The following is a 25,961-nucleotide window of genomic DNA, read 5'->3' as shown; positions in this document are numbered from 1 at the left end:
ATCCCATATGAATTGTACCTGCTGGCTAGCTTGGATTCTCCTAAGGCAATGTCTGTTCAGTATACGTCTGAATCTCTAGGTTCTTATCCCAAAGCGCTTACATTTTAATTAGTCTAAAATAATGAAAGGTAAAACAGCTATGTTCATATATCATCAACAAGGGTTCTCGCATCCATCTTCCCCTCTCCTTCAAACAAGGTCTTAGCAAGAGCTGGTAGGCAGCCTGTAAATCTGCCTTCCTAGGAATGCCTAGCAGAACACCAGGCTAGATAAGAAAATCCAAATTATTAATCTAAGCACACACGTGGCCTCCAGGTCTCCTTCAGAGGAATCTCTCTCCCTGCTCATATGAGAGTGTGGCTTACTGTATCGTGAGCCAATTGGGAAATTCTCAACTAAATAAACGCACATATTTTGAAAATACTTCTTGCATTAGAGGTTCAGGAGAGGGAAAATGGGAGCACATCTAGGAAGGGTTTGTGTGCAGTGAGCCATCTTACAGCAATAAAAGATAATTAAGACAAAAATATAAGGATACAGAAGTTGAAAGGAAAGGAAGATAACAAAATAGGTCGAATATTCAGAGAAGGACAGAACTTTTTTTTATCTCTCTAGAAAAGCCAAAGTCTCTAAATTGTCTAAGTGCAAACTGGATGTTCTATTAAGAATAATTTACTCTTGATCCCACTATTAATCTGTCAACATCTTTATCAGTGAAGATGCTGAAAAGCACCAGCCCCAAGACAGACTCCTGGGGGACACCACTTGTCACCAGCCTCCACCTGGACATTAAGCTGTTGACCACAAGCCTGTGGCTGAAACCATCCAACCAATTCTTTACCCATCATATAGTCCAGCCTTCAAATCCATCTCTCTCCAATTTAGAGATAAGGATGTGCTGGGAGAACTCGTCACAGGCCTTGCACAAGTCCAGGAAGATGACACCAGTTGCCCTTCCTTTGTCCACCAATGCCATCACTCCTTTGTAACAGGTCAACAGATTGGTCAGGCACAATCTGCTCTTGATGAAGCCATGTTGGCTGTCTTGGATCACTTCCACATTTGTACCTTAACAACTCTTCCAAGAGGATCTTGTCTGTTATCTATCCAGGCACAGACATAAGGCTCATCAGCCCATTGTTCCCCAGAACTTCATTTCTCTCTTTCTTGAAAATGAGTGAGATTCTCTTTTTTCATTCACCAGGAACTTTCCCTGACAGCCATGACACTTCAAACATAATGAAGAGTGGCTTGGCAATCACATCAGCCTCTAGTTGGTCTGTCCAATATCTGGACCAGGACTCCACGAGGCTCCTGGGTTGCTTGCAGCTAGCTGTGTTGTTTTCCCAGCAGAATCCAGGTAGTCGAAACTGGTTGAAATTCCCTATCAGGATGAGAGCCTTCAAGCTTGACACCTCCTGTAGCTAACGCAAGAAGGCCTGGTCAGGAGGCTCTCCTTGATCAGCTAGACTATAGTACATCCTGACCATCAGGTGTCCTTTATTGGCCGCAACCCTAATTCTTACACACAAGCTCTAAACCTGGTCATGGCTGCTTCTCAGAGGCACCTCTTCTCAGTCTATCAACTTCTTAACATAGAGGGTAACTGCTCTATCCCCCTTGCCCAACCTATCCCTTCCAAAAAGCTTGTTGCCCTCAACCATATTATTTCAGTTGTGCAATTCTTCCTACTGTGTTTCTGTAATACCATTTAGGTCACGGCTTTCTAATTGCACCACAGTTTCCATCTCCTGCTTATTTCCCATGCTATGTGCATTGGTGTAGAGGCACTTCAGCTGGGCTATCAGCCACATTACCTTCTTGAAGGGAAAACAGGATTGTAACCACCTTCATAAAACTCCCCAGAGGGCTCTGTGCTGTGGAAACTGATCTGGTGCCAAGTCACAGTCAAATGTTCATAAAATTGTTGCATTATTTGATAATGCCTGAAAAATTATTAGTTCTTTTTTATTCCTAGGAAATTAATGATCTTTCCATGTGTCTTCTGTTACTTTGTCTTCTGTTTTTCTGTTTTTTCTTACTAATCTTCTACTATGAAACAAAAGCTGTCTTTAATATCTGATTTTCTGCATTTTAAATACATTAGCCATTTAAACATATTCAGAATTAAATCAGCCTCTTCTTGGAGGGAAATTATTTATATTCCTGCTTTTTATGGTAGACCTTTGCAGAATATTTCTTCCTTAGGTGAGTTACTTATTATGAAACACTTATTAAAAAAATTAGTATTTTGACAAAGCAAGAAACAATGTCTTGCAGTTCAAAGAGCACATTCTAAGGCTCATTTTTGTCCTCATTTATGTCAACTCGGAAAGCAAATGGTGTCCTGGACTCCATCAGAAGAGGGGTAGCCATCAGAGACAGGGAGGTGATTGTCCCCCCTCTACTCTGCTCTTGTGAGGCCCCATCTGGAGTACTGTGTCCAGGTCTGGAGCCCCCAGTACAAGAAAGACAGAGAGCTGTTGGAGAGGGTCCAGAGGAGAGCCACAAAGATGATCAGGGGGCTGGAGCATCTCCCCTATGAAGACAGGCTGAGGGAGCTGGGCTTGTTCAGCCTGGAGAAAAGAAGGCTGCGGGGTGACCTCATTGCAGCCTTTCAGTACCTAAAGGGAGCCTACAAACAGAAGGGAAATCAACTCTTTGAAAGAGTAGATAACAGCAGGACAAGGGGAAATGGTTTTAAGTTGAGGAAGGGGAGATGTAGGTTGGATGTCAAGGAGAAGTTCTTTACAGAGAGAGTGGTGAGGTGCTGGAACAGGCTGCCCAGAGAGGTTGTGGATGCCCCATCACTGGAGGTTCAAGGCCAGATTGGATGGGGCCCTGGGCAGCCTGGTCTAGTATTAAATGGGGAGGTTGGTGGCCCTGCCTGTGGTAGGGGGTTGGAGTTTCATGACCCTTGAGGTCCCTTCCAACCCTGGCCATTCTGTTATTCTGTGCATCCTCAGATTAATAACAAGAGGCCTAATGCTGCAAAATACCAAGTGTCTTGGGCTCCCACTGCAGTCTGAGTTGGGGACATCCAAAAACTCACAGATGGACTTGGGTACTAATATATATATAGCATACGATGCATTAAACTTGCTAGCAAGGCTAATCATCACAGACTTCCTCCTTCTCTTTTTATTGTTCATTTTCAGAAAGTTCTAGGTCATTTTTTTATAATTTCTTTAGCTCTTTAAGTGGAGTCATTTCTGGACTGTCAAATCCTACCAGGTTTTTAATTGGCTACTAGCCTGCTACAAATAATTTGACATATTACCAGCTACGTACTTTTACAAACTGTAGGGTTTTCCTGATGCTGATCTCTAAGTTTTTAAATAGCCATTATCAGTTAGCTGAAGAAATCCTGCAAGTTACAGTTTAAAACTTCTGAAAGATGGTTTTCCTCTCCTGAAGTAGAGATCTCTTTCACTGAAACTTACAGAGTATATAATTGTAACATTTTGCTTCTCACAGGTATTTGACAGACACAACTTCTACTTCCGTTCTCATCCCTGGGCCACCTGGTACAGATGCTACCTTTCTAAGGCTGATGCAAACATGGGAGGTGGTGAGTCACTTTCTGCCTTCATACGCAGAGCTCCTTTATGTAAATTCATGAGGGCTATACATAATGTGGGGTCAAACTCATTGATGGTGGCTTTCATCAAGGCTCCACAAAGCCATTTCAACTGAGAGTTTTGCTGAGTTCTAGAATTGATCTTTCTGTAAAGTAGTGCGAGAGGAAATAAAAAGGAAATAAATGTAGGCAGGTGAGGGTGTACCCAGAGGGTTATGGCAGCCTTATTACCCGGTAAGTGTCCGTACACACAGTGCAAGGGAAAGCTGTAGACATACTAGGGAAAGAAGGATGTGATCAATGGATGGCGGACTATAAATTAGCGAAGAACATCTGGTGCAGTCTGAGAAGTGCAGGCACTGCAGGAGAAGCTCACAGACTTCAGTCCTAAATCTGATCAACCTTCTCTGCAGGTCTGGACATTTAAACATTCAACACCTACTTCAACTGAGGAGAAAAAAGCAACGCTAGTAATATAACGCTTCATTTCACAGATGTATTTTAAAGGTTTAACCTTTGTAAGACATTTTGAAGATGAAAAGCATAGCAGAACTCATTATTTTGCTTAACAAAATATCTCTTTGCCTAGCTGAACTCTAAAATCTTTTAATATTAGTTCATAACAAAGATGTGATGTGAGAGAAGATTTTTCTTGCTTTTGTGTTGGCCTGTGGATATTTCATGCCACGGCATGCTTGTTTTTATTTCTGTTTTTGGTATTTGAAAAGAAGTAACTTTTCCAATGGTGCATAAACATAGTTTCTTAATAACAAAGATGGCAAAATCCCCAAATCTTTGTTTTTCATAACAATTCAAATGCAATAGCTTAGTGACACCGGGAACTGTGGCAAGAGCAAAATCATCATTCAATATTGAGATGTTTGGATAAAAAATTCACAAGAGACAAACTGAAATACTCGGCAATCAGTTACATTAAGTGGGATTGCTTGTAACTATACCTGGAAAATTGTGTATGTTCAGAGGTAATAAAGAAATGCATAATCATTTGACATTCTTAGAAATCTTTCTTGAGATACAAACTGCCCAGATAAGTGGTAGAGTCACCATCCCTGAAGGTGTTTAAGGAAAATGTAGATGTAACACTTAAGGACATGGTTTAGTGGACAATATTGGTGGTATCTGGATGGTTGGACTAGACAATCCTAGAAGTCTTTTCCAACCCTAATGATCCTATGATTCTGTTCTGTGATATTTTATATAATATAATCGTAGAATGGCTTGGGTCAGACCTCAAAGATCATCTAGTTCCCACTCCCTTGCCATGGGCAGAGTGATCTCATTACTTTTTTCATAAAAGAAGAAACAAACCCTGAAGATAAGCACATTTTCACACATTCATCACTCCTTACCCTCTTATATCTACAGAAGTTCAGAGTCCTGACATCTCAGGGTTGTGCTTGTTTTCTGTGTGTCTGAAAGATCAGAAGAGGTGATCTTTAAAACTCTTACAGTGAAAGAGGCAAAGACAAAGTTGCTGCACTTGTAATAACAAAAGAATTTTAAAAGTGTCACTAGGTAACTGTAAAATTATCAAAAAAATAGGAAAGTCTTCTATTTGATACAGAGTAATTAGAATGAATCATATGGTTTTAGTGAAAAATAGGTCAAAATACAGGCTACTTTCAGTATTTACGAAGTTTTCTATCACCATGAAGTCACAGAGAAAGACAAAGTCCCCAGACTCATAAGATTTTATATTTTTAAGTAGAACTTTCCTTCAATCAGTACTTCAAATACCAAATTAAAAAACAGGTGAACCAAGTACTGGTAGCACTGACTAAATGGAAGATTTGTGATTCATGACCTCATTAGTTTAACTTTAAAAAAAAGGATTAAATGATGTATCATAAATCAAGAGAAAATCATTAGAAACTGAATACAGAATAACCATCAAGGCTTCAGGAAAACAGGAAGTTAGTGATGTTCTTTGTCTCTAGCAGCATTTTAGTCTGAGCTGCAAGTCAGACTCAAAGAAATACTCGCTCTGGTCCATACAGGACTCAGCAATGAATGTTAGTGGTATCCAAATCAACTACAGGTCTGTATATAGAGGTGATATTAAAACACCTTAGGACATTTGTGCCTATAATACAGAAAGTGAGTGGCCTCATATTGTATCTAGGAAGTTCAGCAGACTCAGGTGTGGCAAACATCTAGTCTGAAAGCATCTTGTTTCCTTTTCGCTTACCTTTTTCAAAACCTACTTTCTTTCTTACTATGTATCTTTTTTTTTTTTTTTTTATGTGGTAGAAATTTTGACCATTAATTCTACTATAATATCTGAGGTGATATTATAGAGTGAAATTACCTGGTGGGAGAAAATGGAAGAATAAGCAGGACCTTTATTTTTTTTTTTTTATAGAAGTGGGCTTGCTGGTTCTATGCTAGTTTTCAAAAGACAGTGACAGTCTGAAAGCTTAAAGAAAACAGGTCTCAACAGCACACTTTACTGCAGTGAATGTTTTGTGACAGTTTGTGTCACATAAAGCACTTCCATACCATCTGTGCTCCAACAGCAAAAGGTTGCTCTGTCCCAGGCAGTGCCTTTTGTTTCTCCATAGTCAACAGAAGTCAATGGAGATGGATCAATTATAAAACTTGTCTCTGGCTGGAAATATACAGAGCATCAGCTTGTCCTGTGAACCTCTCAGTACTCCTAACATCCCATGGTCTGTCAAGAGAATGAGTGCAGCCCCGCAGGCAGGCAAATACACAGACAAGTATAAGAGGGATTTGGCTCTTGCATTGGTACCACTTTTTGCTTACTACTGAGTTGATTTGCCAAAAGAAAAGAAATAGTATAAGCAATGAAGGAAGAGGCCAAGTAACTGATAGGCAATCATGCATCTCATTAGCACTTGCTATAGAAGTTCATTATACTCTGAAAAAGGTAAAAATATTTTTAACAAGGAAAACAAAGATTGCACATCTCCTAATATTTATTTTAAAAACAGATTTTGTAAGGACAACTTATTTCTAAAATGAAGACAGGTCACGCATACACTATCTGCAAATTAAATGGAAACCAAGAGCAAAATTAGAAAGGAGAATATCTTGATTACATCAAATTGCCTTCTTGAAGTGATAATGTTTGTCATTACTAAATAATTATATAGTATAGGAATAAGGGCAATCATCAATGCTAATCTTTACTTAAGTAAAATAAAGCATTATTCCTTATACAGCCATCAGACTTAGTTTTCATACTACTAAGATTCTGTATGTCCATGGTAATGAGAGCAACTGAGTTGCCACAGTTTTTTTTAATCCCTCGAGTTTAGAGAGAAAGACCTAAAAATAGTAAAACAGACCCCTCTATGCAGCTAGCCATAAACGTAATCATTGTTTTCAGTGTTGTCAACTGATACTCAATGGTTTCTCATTATCATCACTGTTTCATGGATTTTTCTTATTTTAATGAATTTGTATGGTCAGGCTCATATCTATTTTCTTGGCTATCTTGCTTCATTATTCAGATGGAATCAGTCTTTTAATTTAAAACATTCTTATTAGGAGTCACACATGAAAGTCTTATCTGAGAGATATATTGTTTTGGCAGTAGATGTAAATCTAAATGCAGCTGCCTAGGTACTTGATTGTATACTTTAATGGAAGAATTTGTGTAAATTTTAGGCACGAAGGAGAAAAGCACTTACCAGCATTTATCATTTAAATTACTAGCATATTTAAAGACTATTCAAACATTTCTTTTACCTCAATAAGGTCAAAACTGAAGCACAGAAGTTAGCTTATGAACTCCCTGTCCTTGGAATATATTAAAGCATCAATATTCTTGTATCTTGAACAATGTGCACTTGCAGCCTGGAAGTCCAAATATATATTGGGCTGCATTAAAAGCCAGCAGGACAAGGGAGGTGATTGTTCCTTTCTGCTCTGCCCTCATGGGGCCCCATCTGGATTAGCGCATACAGACCTGAGGCTCCCAGTACAAGAAAGACATGGAGCTGTTGGAACACATCCAGAGGAGGGTCACAAGGATAATCAGAGGGCTGTGTACCTCTCCTATGAAGAAAGGCTAAAGGATTTGGGTTTGGTCAGCTTGGAGAAAGAGAAGGCTCCAGAGAGACACTACTGTAGCCTTCTGGCTTTAAAAAGGGCTTGTAAACAAGACAGAAAGAGACATTTTACACAATCTGACAGTGATAGGTCAAGCGGGAATTGTTTTAAACAAAAAGAGGAGAGACTTAAGTTAGATGTTAGGAAGAGATTCTGTACTCAGAGTGCAGTGAGACACTGGCACAGCTGCCCAGAGAAGCTGTGGTGTCCCATCCCTGGAGGTGCTCAAGGCCAGGTTGGATGGGGCCCCAGGCAGCCTGAGCTGGTGGGGGGCAGCCCTGCCCACAGCACTGGGTTGGCGCTGGGTGGGCTTTAAGGTCCCTTCCGACTCAAACCATTCTAATGATTCTTTGATTTTGCAGTCTTTTTTAGCTTCTTTCAATAGGTGGGTTTACACAATGCCACTTCCACTTTTGTTAACTATGTAAATATTCACCAGCTATTTGTCTTTGAATATACTGTTTTCTTTGGGATTCTATGAGGTGCTCATTATCACTTATGCTGACTGGCCCATAGGAACACATGCTAAATAAACTCTTAGTTGGACACTTCAGATTCCAATCTGTCAAAATTACATTTTGTTTTACTTTTAGTTTTGAATCTTACAGGTATAGGATTTTTTCTTCAGCTCAGTATAATGTAATTGACAGTATTTTACAGAAAATCCTGAACTTTACTGAATAATTGTTATATCATCCCTTGGGCTGACCAACAAACTAACATCACAAGTTCATCCATATGTCTGGTGAGGATATGTCATGTAGTTTAGTATCTGAGGAACTCCAAGACATTCAATCCTCAGCTGTTCAGAGATATGTTCTTTACTACTCATTGTCCTGGCAGACACCTTGATCCAGTGACCTCTGCAATGCTGCAGAGATCCCTTTAAGGCTGGGTATTATCCATGGTAATGTATCCTGAATAGTTATGAAGTCAGAAAGTCATTCATGCTAACAGAATCTTCTAAAATATGCAAGAAAAGTCTCTGGCCCCTTAGTCCTTCCCAAAGGGCAATATAATGCAGATTTTAAGTGTCAGTCTATCAGCTCACATATTTCTACCCACATAAAGACAGCAAATATGCTCTGAGAACAAGGTCATGAAGTATTCTATTAGCAAGTACAAGCACCACCAGTAAGACAGAGATGTAATTTTGTCATCTCATTGTGTAACCGATCCATATCCAATATGCAGCTTTTATTAGTAGTAGTTTTAACTGATTTTGTATTTGATCACTGTCATGACCTGTCTGTTGTCCATCTTTTGGTTTTAAGCTTGTTAATATGAAAGGCAGCTAAATAAGTATTCACACAGCAAGTGATCACTTCAGCATTTCCCCATTTGTAGACAGCTCAACTAAAATGGTCTATAGACAGCAACAATGCTGGTATGTATATTTTTCCTCAGCTTAAAACTGGAGCTCATTCCAATTTTTTTTTGCCCTCTTACACCTTCTCCAACCTCAGTGTCTGCATTTGAAGATACACGCTGATCTAGTCTTCTGACAGCTTAACAAAATGTCATTGTGATATATCAACATGATGTGAGCTTAACAAAGAGTCATCCCAACATCCATCACAAGTTAGAACTTAGAAATGGAAAACCAAAATGCAAATAGACCTAGCATGCATTATTTTGGCATAATCTTTGTCGCCATCAATATCGAAGAATAATGTGAACCTTTTGTTTTGTTTTAATTCAGACATTTAGGACTTGTCCTCAAAGCTTAGAAGTCTTAACTTCTAAGGATCATTCAGAGGATTGATAATTTAAACATTGTTTCACATTCATATAACAGATTTCAAAGAGTTTTATCAAAATTCCTACCTATTATATTTGGTTTTGAATTTATTTAATTATATTGGAACCTTTTAACTTGATGTTATCAAAGTCACCTAGATGCTGAACTTCATTCAGAAAATCCAGAAGTTTTGTTAAGACACTGAAGCAGAAGAAGAGGATTTACCAGAAGATAATACTTAATTACACTTCCACAAAGTATTTCAAAAATTGACCGTTGCCAATTGTTTCTTCTATCACATACTGCAAGAATTACGTTTACTTCCTTAGGTTATAGCTGAATTAGATTCTATCAGCTGAAACTGCTCAAGCTGTAATTCTGTTGAAGTCAGTGGACTCTGGGGAGGAAAGTTTTAACTAGCAGTTAATAGGGTCAATTACACTGGAGCCAAGGAAAGGCAAGTTGATACTTTGGTGAAGTATGTACAATTATAATAAATAGGGGGGAAAGTTTCAGAGTTTTAAAACGTCCTGAAAATGATAGCAATTACAATATATTTGATAACTTTGTGTCCTGCTTTGAACATGGTAGTGTTAGCACCTAAGCACATCTTGTTGAATTAAACTACATTCTGCTATTGTAGTTAGGATTAATATAGCAAAACTCAGCAGATTCCATTTTGAAAGGCTCAGCTGATAAGCATTCCAATTTGGGATTTTATTCAGTGTAATGCAGTGATTCTAACCAGTAGCTTAATGAATTGCTGCACTGCGTAAGTCATGACTTTATCTAAAGTACTAGAGCATTAATTAAAAGCTCTATTCACCACACTGTATAGAATTATTCTGGAGTAGTTATTTCACCTTAATTGCATTATTGTAATAATGCTTAGAAACTTGTCTTATACTGAAGAAATAAAGAGTAGTAAGTAGTCCTTTCACTAAAGAGCTTTCAGTATAAATAGGCAAAATGAATATTTTGGAAAAAAAAGGTATTTTGGAAAATAACCGTGGTACTGGTTAACTTGACAGATTATAGCAGTTTTGACCCTTTCAGAAACTTGTTCAGCTATTCCAGGCAATTGGAATCCATTTGTGTAGGGATTTAACAGTTTATATCTTCTATCAGATGCCCTTTCATATGTGATTAAGCATCTCTGAAAATACTTCAGCAAATAGCTGTTTCGTCTTACTCATACATTTAGGTAACACATAGGAAAGGTTGAAGGGTTGTTTTTGTTTTTATATTTTTTCTTCCAAGTTGTACCTGAATCAGAGCAAATAGTAAATCAAATATCTTACCTAGATTTTGAAAGACAATCACCGGGAGAGAACATTCATTCATCCAGAAGAGCAGCTTTGCACTTTACATACCAGCTTTTGTCTCTAGAGGAAAGCACAGGAAAAAGTAAAAATGAAAAACAACTTTACAGTGACTTGAAGAAACTCTGTACTCTCTTCATTTTCTTGGTAGCCTCTGGAATACAAGGGCAATGCCAAGAATTCTGGATTGCTACGTAAATTTGTGCAGTGCACACAGTGTTACATAGCCTATCAGAAGCTAGAGAAAAAGTGCCACAGTTTACCAGTTTCTCCCATAGAAGGGAAGGTCAAAATTTTGCAAAATATTGAGAAGATACATGTTCTAAGCTTATTTTCTGATGTAACTATGAAAACCCAAAACATGGAGAAGAAAAAGAATATAATAAAGTTTAGTAGAGACTTTTTGTACCTTGAACTCAACTGGAATGCTGAGATAACTTTCAGACTTTGGCATCCCTCATTCAGTTGTTCACTCACAAGATGAACACACGCAGAATGACTCATGTTAAGTGACAGCTTTTATTCTTTGATGTGGTGTGAGTTCTGGTACAGCAGTGTTATAATTATTATGACTCTCCATCTCACTCTCAATTTAAGAAAGGCAGAGATAAAAGCAGAGACAAGTGGAACAAATGATGATGCTGAAGGATAGAAATGCTTGAGATCACTGGCTAACCACACTACACACTAACCATCACTAAGTGAGAAATTGCAACTTTTCTCAGCTGTGTAGCAGCAAGTTGCATATGACAGTTTTGAGTTCTCAGCTATAACTGCTTCTTTTTCCATAATTAAGACAGTGACACTGGATTCAGTCTGCTATAACCCCAAGCCAAACACCATTTGTATGCTGCAGACCAAGTCAACGAGGGAGAAGAAAACATTTCAGCTGGTTCTCCAAGGTTAAAAGCACTCTTTGAGTCTATTTACCATCTGGCAAAAGCTTTCCAGCTTCATTGCAAGTATCCTACGACACTAAATTGAATGTTGTTTGTGTTATGTCTTTTAAATTTCACTACTGTGAACCAACAGAGGTAAGATTTTTTCATGTCACCACGCAGGTTCCTTTCAGGGACAGCCAACAAACACGCTGGCTCTTGGTCAGACCTTTGTCAAGGCCTGAAGCAGAGACATGTCAGGGCACTACTGTTGAAAATGGCTTCAAAGTTCAAAGACGGAGACTGCATACATTTTTCCATGAATCTGTCACCATCCTTTTTCAATCTCTTCTTATTGTTGATTGCTTCAGTGACAATAAATACTGCAATCTTAACAAACTTGATAGCCTCATCTATTCTGCAACAGGACTCATCCTTCATTACTAAAACTGTGCTTGCAGATACCTCCAGCACTTCAGTGGAATTCCTCTGCAATTTTTCTAACATAGCTAAAGCACAAATTTGTTATTTTGGGCTTCAAAAACTGAGTATGCCTTATACTAGAATGCAAAATCTAGATTTAGAGAATTTTGCTTGCGTATCTCAATTCTAAGGAGGTCTAAATGAAATGATTTATCTTCATATATAATCAAATTAGCAGTGGAAATTAAAATTCATGAATTTTATCAAGTTTAGGATTCTCCTTCCCTGTGATAAACCTCTGGGAGCAGCCAGTACAATTGCAGCCCTGAAAATTACATATAGGAGATGTATCTAATATTTTAAGCATAAGTCTGTCACAACAATGTGAATTTTACTTGAGAAAACGTGAATTTTGAAATCTCATCCTTCGACTACCTTCACAGGCACTTTAACATCAACCAAAAAATAAACAACCAGATAAAGAGCAACAACAGCAAACGCACACTACCTTTCGGTTACGCTTTAAAAACAAACTAACAAACAAAAAAATAAATAGCATTCCTAAAAAAGCTTTCAGAATGTTTAGAAAGAGATCAGAAGACCAGCACTTACATAAATTCATTATCCAATTCAAAATGACTTTTTCAGAAGTAACAGAACAGAAACAAGTCAAATGTCCCATTAGATTTCACTCTAGGGATTATATTCTCTTTTATGTTTTTGACTCTAATCTTTTGACAGCTAAAATTAGTGTTGCATTACTGAAACAGATAATACACCCTGAGTGTTGTTTTCATATATGATACAGGAAATACTGTTTTATTTTAATGCATTAGGTTTACAGCAGAAACATTATTGAATATAGATTATTTTGTGTCCATGAACATTGTCAAGCTGTCCCTTAAGCTTCACTGTTTCCAGTTTCCATTTAAAATTAACTTTTTTAGCATGAGGGTTGTAACTAGACAATCTTCAGAGATCATACCATACAGTTCTGACTGTGCAATTTTTCTCAGTGGCAGCACAAGAGTCGAAATCAATAAGCTTTACTGGTTTGAACCCTGGGCCAATCTCCTTTGTTGTGCTTCCCACGCATGAAGAGTATTCCTTCCTACTTGAAAGCAGACATCAGTATGAACAGTGCCAGACTTAGGACCTGTAGTACCTGTTTCTTTGCCAATTTGTGTAGGGGAAAACAGTGGAGCCATGATACAAGGCCAAAGAAATCTCTCATTTGAGCTCGTGTGCCCTCCCTGACGTTCCCAGGCTATTAGCCCTTGTGGCACTGGGAAAAGTTATATATATACTTTTATTTTTTTTAGGTAAAAGGATGTGAAAAGCTATGTCCCAGCCAGCCATACTACAACTATGATGTTTGCATTACATAACTTTGCTATAGTATAGCACGTAAAAATTTGAACTAACAAAGACTACTATCAAAGGGGCACAAACACAGTCATTACTACTCATTTGGAGCCATCTTGGGCTTAAAACTCTCCAGGCTTTGATATTTGGCTTTTCCCTATTAGAAATTGAAATTAGAAATTGACTGGTTCTCTATGGGAACCAAAAGCGCATGCACAGCATCGATTCTAAGAGGATCAGAGACCTAAAGTAAAACAGGAATCTAAAAGACAATGTAGTCACAGCACAAGGGCAGCACATCATCAGTACAAAAGGTGAGAGGGGGGAAAAGAAAGAGTAAAAACATGACAGGATAATCTGTATGATGCATACTAGTTCACAGCCTCCTGAAGGTTTTTCCAAGGTCTCCTACCAAAGGGAGAATAATTTAAGCTGCTCTTACACATTGCTCACTGGGAACAGAATTTGGGAAAGGCACTAGAGAGGGTTCAGAGGAAAGAGCTTCCCCTGCACATGATAGGTAAGAGTGGTAAAGTCAAATAGCCATCCATCAAACCTGTAGGTAAAATGGAATTAAATATAAGACTTGTACATCTTAGATAATCTTTTATGTATCTTATAAATCATAGACCAATCGTTAAATAAAAAAAGACTTCACTTCTGAATTATTTTTTCCACGATCCTTAATACAATAGTAACATCATAAAATTGGATATTAATATCTCTACAAAAAATATAGGAAATGAGACTTAAGACATCTGCTTTACATACACTGATGTTGGAGTTTCAACCATAAAATTCCTTTAATAATTGTAACTGAAAGGAATTGTATTCAAGGAATTTAAACAAACTAGCAGACTGATAATTTTAGTTGAAAAAATAATTAAAAATATCCTCAGAATGAGCTCTGAATTAGAAGTGACATGCTAATGGATTATAATTTATTCCCTGACATTGAGCAAAGTAGGATTCTGTTGCCTAGAAATGTTAAAATAAATAACACTAAACATCCAAAGTTCAGATTTAGAAGGAAATCCATGGAAACTGAAAATATTCCTCACAAGTCCTAATTCAGCACAGTAAGTTTTTGCATAATTCATTTTGCTGCTCAACCTGAAATCAAAATCACCACATTGCAAAAACACACTGGTTAAACAAGCAAAAATCCTAGACTTCTGGGAGAAGATAAGTAGACTATTGGTTTACATGCATGTACCTGGCAAGCATACAATAAAGACCCTGCAAGGGTAACGTATTGTTTATAAGAGATCAAAAATTAGGAAAAACAAACAAGATTAAAATGGCCATGCAACTAGAATTCATCTCTCCTCATTTGCTTTCATTGGGCCATCCTTTGTTGTTTCCCCACAGAATCCTGCTACACTTTTTGGTCAAAGGGATCATGCACAATGAACAGGCAGATAGTATTGTTTTTTCTTGACTAATCTTCTTCTTTCCCCAGTGCTTCATTCATCAGAATTACTCACTTTCCTGTGGTCCTTTTTAATGATGTTCAGAACTGTAGACTTCTTCAGAAACACAGCAAAAGCCTCTTCCCAAAACTTTGAGCTTGTAGCACTGTTCTCATTTTGAAGATGGAAAACACTGTCATCAGTATTTACTAACTGCATGATCTCAGCATAAGAAGAGCATGGCTTCAGTTGCCAGAGTTTCATGGAATGCACACCACTTTATTTTTACTTCAAGAACACAGCTCCTGGATATCAGTTTTTCAAAGCAACTTTCCATTTCTGTAAATCAGACACGGCCTCTCACAAGTCAAGCATGGAAGACGACTGAGAGTGAGACAAGTTTCGCTGAACTGACTTCAGAGAGATCAACATCTTTCTGACCCAGTACCACTTAAAATTCTTTTAGGATCAGTGGCAAATGTCTCATCTTGAAACCTTTATTTTCTTTTCTCTTTCATTATACGCACTTTGATTCTACAACAAAGCAGGTAGCAGTCTGCCAAACTTCCCTTCTCTATAAAATTCTTACTTACACCCTGAACATCATCTCAAGGTTGTACAACCAAGCTTACGCTCAGTGTCTTCTCTTGCTAAAGTTACTTTGCAGAACCTTCTTCCTTTCAAAAACAGCACCAGTTAGAGCCCTTGGAGCCATCATCACCTCAATACACAGGTTAAATACTCTTGAACCACTAACACCACCATCTTTCACTGAGCTAATGGTATGAAAGAAAGCACTGTACAGTGTAAATGCCCCGGGCCTATTTCTAGTAGAATATTGTTACACATTTTGTCACTGAGTGTCACAGGTGCTGGCTGATAAGTGAAAAACCTAGGGATGATGGACACAGGGATTGCTCTCCCACTTGCACATATTCAGCACGACACATTTTTTGCACACAGCCACAAGATGTCAAAAATCATATCATACAATATAAAGCATGGGGATAATTTTAGACATTATCTTCTGAGTATAACCACTCTGATATTCATTCATCTCCAAGGTATTAAGTAACAAGTCTATTTTTCTTTTTGTTCTTCACTCACAAACTTAGAGATACAATAACTTCATACATCATACTGCAGTATGACAGCAGTGCTGGTCCTATAAAAGCCATTGTCTTAGGAGTGGGATGTTATTTCAATGTACTCAACACTTCAAAATGTTTTCCTAAATTAGAATTTTTATCTTCTGTTACACAAATCAAGATTCCTTTCAGCCATACAGGGGAATTTAAGTTAAATGGAAACATTAGCAACAATAATAGAAAGTTTGTAGGAAATGAAAAGGGTCTTGAAAATGAACAGGATGCAAAATAAAGATACTAAATTCACTTGACTGTATAGTAATAACAATGCTAGTTTGAACTACTTTTTTTAATTAGTTATTGAATAGTAACACTATTGTGATAAACAGAGTAGTACTCATTCTATTCAGAGATCTGCACACTCCAACTAGAATACTTGCTCTGTTTGCATGACAAATATCACTGTTAACTAGCACTATGGGTAACAGAAGGAATATATAAAAAACATATGAAGTTCAAAGTTAATCTTAGATTCGCAGTGAAGTTGTATACTTCACACTTAGCACTGTTATTTTAAAAAGACTTTCTCCAAATGCATGTAATGAACAATGTTGAGGGTCTGAACATAATTCCAAGAAACAATAATATTGTGCATGATTCACTCATCCCTGACCAAAACAGGGCAGTATCAGAAGCATATAACTGTAGTACTTCTACATGTTACCAAGTTAGTTCTTACAAGTGATTTCATACTTTAGACATGTCAACAGCCAGGATTAAAATGCTTGCAGACAGTACCAGTGATTACAAAAGTCATTTTGAAACATAAAATAACGAAGAAAGTACTGCATAGTTTCTAGTGTAGCATTTCCCTCATTATGTTAACTTGCTGAACTGCAACTTATTAGCATCATCTACTAAAAAAAAGATTATTTTGTTTCCTTAATTTTTGTGCAGTTTGTTTTCTCTCTCAAGTTATTGCCATTAATCCTTGGTGTGGAACCAGGCTGTTTTGCTTGCACTCAATATACTTGAAAGTTGCCGTAATTTGTAAAACAGCAGAAAATTACTATGTAAAGACATTAAAGCAAGAAACTCTTCTTTGAACTATTACTTTCCTGCTTTCCTTAGGAGATTTCTAATTTTTAAGCCTTCCTTGAAGGTCCGAGGTATCAGTATCTACTAATTGAGATTTAAGTCCTCTTCTTGAATTTTGGTCCTAGCCCAGAAAGATGTTTTCCTCTAGTAGGGGGTTCCAGATTGTGGCTCATCTCTGCAGTGAGGCTCTGAGTAAAGAGTGTTTGTGGTAAAACTAGATAAATAATTTAAAAAGATATTGATATTGTTCTTACTGAACTTCAAAGCACTACATATCTTTTAGGTAGGAATAAAAACCTTCATAAGGCAGGGTGGCAAAAGACTAGCTGAGTGGAACTGTGTAGAGAAGGACCCAAGGGGTCACAAGCTGAACACGAGTTGGCAATGATCTCAATATTGAAGAAAAAGAAGTTATACTCTAATACATGAAACAGGAGTATAACAAAGAATTAAAAAAATTAAAAGCCTTCTGCTCAGCTAGACACTAATATAGTGTAACCAGGACTACTCCATCTTTGAGCACTATATTTCAGAGACAGTGGCTAATTGAAAAGCACCAATGAATGAACAAGGAAAAGATTCCAAGAGCTAGAAGAAATGTCAAAGAAATTACATAGAGAGTGGTGAGGTGCTGGAACAGGCTGCCCAGAGAGACTATGGATGCCCGATCCCTGGAAGTGTTCAAAGCCAGACTGGATGGGGCAGCCTGGTCTAGTATTAGATATGGAGGTTGGTGGCCCTGCCTGTGGCAGGGGGATGGAGATTCATGATCCTTGAGGTCCCTTCTAAGCCAGACTATTCTATGATTCTTTAGTCTAAACAGAGAAAGCAGAGAGGAAGCACAACTGAAAGCCTAGAGCCTGATGCAGTGAGAGAAGGAATACAACAGCCTCCACATCCACCCAGAAAGGAGAATGAAGGCATACATTCCAACAATGAAATTTTAGCTAACATTTTGTGGCTGCGTTGGAAGATCATGCCTGAAGCTTGCTTAATTTCTGCTAGATGTAGCAACAGTGGTGTAGTGGATTAAACAAGTTACTGCTCTAAACAGATCTTCAAACAAGTCACCTTACACACATAACTTCCATATAACCAGTTATGCCTTCACAGAAGCCTACAAATACAACTGATATAACAGAATTCATGGCTAGTCTAAACAAGAGGATTTAAGAATTAACAAGTCTTTGAACTTTATTTTTGTCACCAGCAGAGAGACTGTCTCTTTGAGTAGTTATCTTCCAACTTATTTAAAATCAGCATTTTTTTTTAACACTGTCTAAAATAAAAAACAGCAAAACATAAGCTTTTCATCCTTAGAAACCTATTATCACTCTTTTTTTTTTTTTAAGCAAACTCAAAAATACTCAGATCTTTTATGTAATAAAAAATATTTATCAAGAATACTTACACTTCTATTTTGTCTACTTCATATCTTTCTTTTGATCCTCTCTCTAAGACTATTTGCATTTCAGCAAATTGTCTGGAGGACAAAACATCCTCAGCACATCACCAAATATAATAAACTACCTACCTATCAGCTAGAGTATGCTAATGAAGTAAGCTTGGGATGCTTCAGACTAAGGGCTCATTACTGCTTTTTAGAGAATATAATTGTGCACTTGGGAAGCAGTAACTTCTTAATTACAGTCCTCTAGGGAGTAGGAGGAATCAAAGTACTGGCATGTCTGGAAGGGACTAGACGTAAGTAGCCAAAGTGGTCTAATCCTATCAGGGGAGAAAACACTTGATCTGCACTCCAAAAAGCTCCTAGTCTAATTTAGGCACTCTCTAATTAAGTACTTAAAAATTGCTCTCCTCAGTGCACTACTCAGCTTCTGTTCTTCCATCAGCTCCCTCACTTAAATCATCAGCAGGGTTAACCAGCATTGATTTTTACTCCGTACCTCATGCATACTCTAGTTTCAGAGGAGATGGATGGGATCACAGTGAAGACATGTGGCTGGGGGTAAGAGGTGATGAATCTTGGGATTCAGTGAGATACATGCCAGGCACACTTCAGGTTCTGCGTGTCTCCCATTAGGTACCACAGTTGAATAATGTGGGAATAATGAATGCATTGTATGATTCTAGAAATGCTTAAATTTTTAGAAATCAGGGTCTGAACATTGGAAAGATCTTATACTTGAGAACAGCGTTGAAGCATATCCTGATTTTGTTTTATTCAAAACCTTATTCGATTTAAAAAAGATAAAAATCTACTGCAGCATGATGGGCAAGATTGGGGGAAAAAAAGGAACAGCCACACAATATCTAAAGTGTATCATTTGAAAAGGAATTTTCCTACTCATTCTTTGGCCATCAACAGATCTGCAACTTACAGTTATTAGAAATAAGCCCTTTCTGTAGGCAAGTTTTTCCTTAATTTCTTATGCTTGTAACACTTGCATACCCATCCTTGTCTAACTCTGGCACCAAGTAAAATATGGATCTAGGATTTGGAAAAAACAAAACAAAACACACAGATAAAAAAAACCTTTACAAAGTAGTCCAAAGTAGCTACTTGAATAAGTAGCTGGAATCAGCTGAGCAGCAGAGTGCTGCCGAGTCATACAACCACCAACAATCTGGAGACCATTTTGTGAAGGTCTGTTCTTTCACACAACACATTTCAACACATTTCACACTGGAGTATAACTCCAGAAGCTTTCAGAGTCACTAACTGCAAGTTCACTTTCTGTCAATCCAGAAAAGCACCATATTCATGACAGCTCACAATACTAGGTAAGTCATCCCTGGTATTGTTGTATCTTCTGAATTCTGACTTGAACTTTCAGCTGGAACAAGGTAGCAGATCATCATATGGCATATCTAGGCATCTCACTGCTGTGAACATTTGAAAGTGACCCATTTTTTATAAAGAAAAGAAATAAACAAGGATGATAAACCATATAATGAATGAAGCAATCTTAAATTGTAACCCATAATTTTATAGTAAACTAAGCACCTGCAGGCAGCATCACTGAATTTCTGCTGAACTTTGACAGTGGAAAGAAACTGTATGAAGCTGACAGCCATGGCACAGCAATTCATGAAGGAAGAAAAGGGAGAGGATGAGCTAATTCAGCTCTGGATCCTACTGACAAGAATGTCACACTCACTCCCCCTCAGCAGTGGGCTTTTCATGCAGCTGCATATAGGGTGGTTAGTGGCTGAAGAGAGAAATTGCTGCTGCTGAGGCTGAGCAAGCCACTCACTCATCAGTCTTGTGCTTTTTGTCTATCCCTCTTGATAGTAGCACACTTCTTCACTTGTTAAAAATGTCTTCCTTTTAACCTAGTCAAACTTGAGATGATGGAATGTATTTGTTTTGAAGGAGAAAAGATAAAATGAAATATGTTGTAAATTTTGTTTGAAGAGCTGTACCGAAGTGAGTTAAATACATGTATACAATACTAGTTAAATACATGTTTCAAAGCAAATTCTACAGGTAACACTATCGAGAATATATTGCATACACTTATCACATACTGCTTTCTCTGCAGTAAGCAATAGCTGAAGAGCACTGCTTGTCCACTTTCCTATCATATAAAACAACCATTTTCATCTTGAGATCTTTAAAAACTTATATAAACTACTTCTATGAGACCCACTCAAAACAACTGGACAGGCAAAAAACAGAAGCAACACACTATTGGAGCAGAACAGTGGAGTTGCTATATGAAGACTTACGTTTCTGCTGCAAGATTCTTGGTAGTCTAGAAATAAACTGGGGAGAAAAATGTTGAGAACCACCACAGCTGATAAATAAATCCAAGTTATATCTGCATGGTCAATAGCAAAATACATTTTTGAGAGAGGCCACTGAAAGAAAGGGATGGGAATATTCACATAAATGTATCCACGGGGGTTTTACCATCTAAAAAGATTAAAATGGAAGGTCTAGTGAAAATCTGAGAAGAATTGCAAGTAGTTGTAGTTAACCTTCCCTCTCTACCACACTAACTAGAAAAACGCAGCGTAGGCTAACTAGCCAGGAGGTATGCTGTTTACAAACAGTGAAAGCTTAGTAGAGGAAAAAAAGACATGAAAGCAAGCCAACATTTTATGCTGAGCAATTATTAATGCACCAACAGTCTGAACATTAAGTTAAGGTTCTATAATGAAGCTAGCAGTCTGTGGAGCTGGTTCAGTCATAAGATTGTTCTCTGCTTAATGTGTGCCATAACCATTAAAGATGAAATAGAGTATTTGGAAGGCAGAAACAGACACAAAGCAGAAGAACATCTTAGCAAACAAAAGACTACAGTTGTATTCACATCTGAGCACTGCATAGCAGGGTAAAAAGAAAAGAAAGTTGCAGTCTTTTTTTTTTTTTTAATGTCCCACAGTCAAAACTTCTAAAAGCTACAGCAGATATACAATCTTTGCAGGGATGATCTGCAAAAGCCAGTCTTAGAGAATAAATATTTCATGGTTCCTTCTACAGTTACTGGATAGAGAAATCTTCCACACGAGAATAAATCTGACTGAAACTTGCCTGTAATTTTTCTGAATTACCCTGTAGGATACTAGACTGGAAGTGACTGTTATGACAAAAGACAGAACGTCAATCCAAAGTAGTTTGGCCATAAATTTGAGTAGTGGGCAAACAAACATCACATAGTTCAACACAGAAAAGTGAAAAGCTTTCACATGGGGAAGAATAACCCCATGCATCCATAAAGGTCGGAAATGACATAGGCTGATTAGCTTGAAAAGATCCTGAGATTGCACTGGATGCCAGATTAATATCAATCAGTGTACTCTTGTCACAAATAAAGCAAAGGACCACATATGTCCACCATACAGAGAGGTTATCCCCCTCTAGTCAGCATTGATAATGCTACACTTCATTCATTTTTGGGATCAGGGATGCATTCAAGAGGGATGTAGAGAATTTGCTGAGACTGTCAGGACACAAGGCTTGCAAGGAGACACTGAGGTCAGAGTTTGCTTAGTCTTTTGAAGAACAGATGATCAACTAGGGGCAGCAACTACCCAGAGAGATGTATCAAAGACAACAGAGTCAAATAGTTTTTGAAAGCGGCAGACAATATAACAAAGGCCAACATCCACAAACAGCATACTGAGAGGTTCAGGCTAGAGACCAGAAAAAACTTCACTAAGAACATAGTGCAGGTCTCTCACCCAGAGAGTTTGTAACATATCAGCTGGATTTTCAAAACCAGCTTACCTGGTCACCAATTTACATAGAACAGGCTGGACATCCATTACCCCTATGATTCTCCAGCTCCCCAGAGGATTCTCACTAATAATCTGTTTAAGGAATTCTGCACCTCCATGCAGAATAAAACTGCATAAATTAATCTATCTTCCTGAACCTGCAAGAGCATACAAAGCCGCATACTTCAGCCTTTCAATCAGTTGTAAAAGTTAGAAAGAAAAGCTCACTGTACTTTTTCCTATTTCTCATAACCAATTAATATTACAAATGCTTCAAGGTAAGCATCTGTAGGATCACTCTCAGACTCTGCAACAGGAAGAAAAAGTCTCTTACATTAATAACCTTTAGAAATTAAGCAAGCAGTTAACGGTGAAAGTAAGATAAAGCAGTAAATTTCAAAGAGCTTATTACAGGCTGGAAAAGAAACTAAGCATAGAGATATAGCTAAGAAAATAGATCCAAGCACTACATGATTAGTAACTGTAGGTCTCAGATAAGTTTTTGGCAGGGTATTTTTTTTTTTTTTTTTTAAGTCATTTTCAGTAGTGAAGTAATTTATATAAACAAGATAGGATTCTAACTGACAAACAATCTGTATAAGTGTCAAGAATTAAGAAAAAAAATGTAAGAATTCTGCTGATGTTTTGTTTTATATTTTGTCTCACACACACAACCCTCTCTCTTATGGTTGCAGTTTTACATTTCTGAGTTTATTGAATAACATCAGAATTAAGAATGTTGCAAAATCAGTAAGATAAAGTATTTCAAGGTATTTGGCTAATCCCAAAGCAGGAATCACAATATTTGACATTCCGTAGAGAGCTTGTTATTTCGGAAAGTTTCAGAAGTTCAAGAGACTTGCACACTATTCACTGGATAAACATCCAAAATTGCCAAGGCTTATCTCAATAGAACTGCTTTGTGAATAGCTCAGAACTAACCACCTACATCGTATCTGAAGACTAGCTCAAGCATGGCAAAAGCCACAGATGAAATAATACATATCCCTCTCTTTGCTCCCATCTCTCTCTTTGGAGCAATATGGATGAAGATTTTATCAAAAAGACTGCAATAGTGTCAAGGGTAAAAAAAAGGAACAAGTTGCTGTGGGTTAACCCAGCAGGCAGCTCAGCACCAGTCTTTCATGCACTCCTCTCCCAGTGGGATAGGGGAGAGAATAGGAAAAAGAAGGTAAAACTTGAGTGTTGTGACAGAGACAGTTTAATACAAAAGAAAAGGAAGGGAAAATAATAATCGCAGAATTTCTCAGGTTGGAAAGACCACCAAGACCATCAAGTCCAACTACAACCTAACCATACTACCCTAACTCTAACAACCCTCCACTAAATCATGTCCCTGAGCACCACATTCAAATGTTTTTTAAACACATACAGAGATGGTAATGATGAAAAATCATAGAATGGGCTGGGTTGAAAAGGACCACAACCACCATCCAGTTTCAACCCCCCTGCTATGTGCAGGGTCACCAACCACCAGACCAGGCTGCCCAGAGCCACATCCAGCCTAGCCTTGAATGCCTCCAGGGATGGGGCATCCACAACCTCCTTGGGCAACCTGTTCCAGTGTGTCACCACCCTCTGTGTGAAAAAACTTCTTCCTAATACCTAACCTAAACCTCCACTGTCTCAGTTTAAAACCATTCCCCCTTGCCCTATCACTATCCACCCGTAAATAGCAATTCCCCCTCCTGTTCATAAGCTCCCTTCAAGTACTGGAAGGCCACACTGAGATCTCCCCGGAGCATTCTCCAAGCTAAACAAGCCCAGTTCCCTCAACCTTCCCTCATTACAGAGGTGCTCCAGCCCTCTGATTATCTTAGTGGTCCTCTGGACCCGCTCCAAGAGCTCCACGTCCTTCTTGTACTGAGGGCCCCAGACCTGGACGCAGTACTACAGATGGGGCCTTACAAGAGCCAAGTAGAGTGGGACAGTCACCTCCCTCTCCCTGCTGGCCACCCCTTTTTTAATGCAGCCCAGAACACAGTTGGCCTTCTGGGCTGCGAGTTCACACTACTGGCTCATTTCCAGCATTTTGTCCACCAGGACCCCAAGTCCTTCTGTGCAGGACTGTGGAGACTCAACCACCTCCCTGGGGAGCCTATTCCAGTAGTTAACAACCCTTTCTGTAAAGAAGTTTTTCCTACTCTCCAACCTCCCCTGGCACAACTTGAGTCGATTTCCCCTTGTCCTGTCACTAGTAGCGATGATAAAAAATAAACAAGCAATGCACAGCACAATTGCTTATCACACACTCAGAAAATGCCCAGCCAGACACCAAGCAGCAGCTGTCCTCCAAAGACAATTCTCCCCAGCTTTACTGTAGAATAATGCCATAGGGTATGTACAGTCAATGAATATACAGATGATATAGTTGTACAATTGTACAATCAATGAATATACAGATGATACAGTATATCCAGGAGTTTAGCTGATGTAATTATTATACTAGAGTAGGAAAAAAAGGACACCCACCCTATCCTGGGCTCACGTGATAGACTCCAGGGGAGTGGATCTCCAGAAGAGATCCTCCCCCACTGGCAGTCAGCTCTTAAATGGGTCTAGGAGAGGTGAAGCCAGGCTCCACCCCTTCCAGCAGCACAGGTGAATTGCCTTCACCTGTGCTCCCATGGCTGACTCATTGCTCTACTCAGGTGATCAATCAGAGGTTCAGGCTGTGATTCAGCAGCCCCATACAGGGTATAAGACATCCCATTTGCCAGTCTGGGTCAGATGTATTGGTTCTGCCCCACCAGCAGCTCCTTATGTACCCCAAGTCTCCTTACCATTGGGGTAGCAAGAGAAACTGAAAACTTCTTGATTTAGGGTAAGTACGGCTCAACAACAACTAAAAAATCTGCGCATTATCAACATTATTCTCATTCTAAATACAAAACACAGCACCATACCAGCTACTACAAAGAAAATTAATGTTATCCCAGCTGAAACCAGGACAGTTGTAAAGACCCTTCCATACCACCATTGCTAAAAACCATTTTGGCATCCTCAAAAGGATCAACATTCATTTCTAAAGTTCAGAACCTTTCCCAAGAGCACGTTCTGCTGAGGGGCTAGTTTGTAGCACAGTTTTCATGTTTGTGAGTGCCTCAGGGTAGATAGTATTTCTGAATAGCATCTCAAGAGACCAGAGCTGAGTAAATCTTTCCCTCTATTTATGATCTGTACTGTTCCACGGGATGAACAAAAAGTGACATTTCTTCCTTACTTGGTGTTCCAATACATACAGTATGATGTGAATAAAATTAGTCTTATTTACCAAATTAGAAAAGTGCTTAAATTTTTATGAGTAGTTATGTGAAAGCAGAAAAATGAGAGGTGAGTTAAAAGATTGTCATCATCATCCAAGAAATTAGTTTTTAAATGAAAGATGATCAGCAACAATTCAGAGGGCAAGAGATGGAAAGATTAATCTCCAGTAACAAGACTTAAGAGTGCGGTTTCATGTGAATGAAAGAAAATACAAATTACAAGTGACCAGGTGCCTCTAAAACGCGCTATGTAGAAGTACGTGGATTTGTACGCTTGAGAGAGCTTGGAGGTGAGAAAGCTCACACATTTTAACTGAGGCAGCATAGGGGAGGGAAGTAATGGGGCTGCATGGCCAGAGGTGTGGTACTGCATATCAAGAAACACACAAACCTGGAAGGGTTTTCTGCTGAGCTAAAGCCAACATTTCTGATGCTGTCAAATGCAGACAGACATTTTAAACTGTAAAAGAATGCCAACAGAA

At 38.4% G+C, this 25,961-nt stretch overlaps 1 protein-coding gene across 2 annotated transcripts in view; it reads right to left on the bottom strand.

Annotated features, from left to right (window-relative positions):
- The window catches only part of LOC104913789 (cell surface glycoprotein CD200 receptor 1-B-like), a 136,857-nt gene that overhangs the window by 42,385 nt on the left and 68,511 nt on the right, over positions 1-25,961 (bottom strand). The window contains exons 9-10 of one of the 2 annotated variants that reach the window (XR_014887564.1): positions 10,721-10,804; positions 4,951-5,013 (exon numbers count right to left, since the gene is read on the bottom strand). The gene's annotated coding sequence lies outside the window, so the exon portion shown is untranslated. The remainder of the gene's footprint in view (positions 1-4,950; positions 5,014-10,720; positions 10,805-25,961) is intronic. The other variant, XR_014887566.1, reaches the window with a different exon arrangement.

Source organism: Meleagris gallopavo, chromosome 1 (genome assembly GCF_905368555.1).
Source record: "Meleagris gallopavo chromosome 1, MGAL_WU_HG_1.1, whole genome shotgun sequence".
Lineage (NCBI taxonomy): Eukaryota > Metazoa > Chordata > Aves > Galliformes > Phasianidae > Meleagris > Meleagris gallopavo.
The sequence above is the reverse complement of the archived record's forward strand: the minus strand, read 5'-3'. Positions and strand labels throughout refer to the sequence as shown.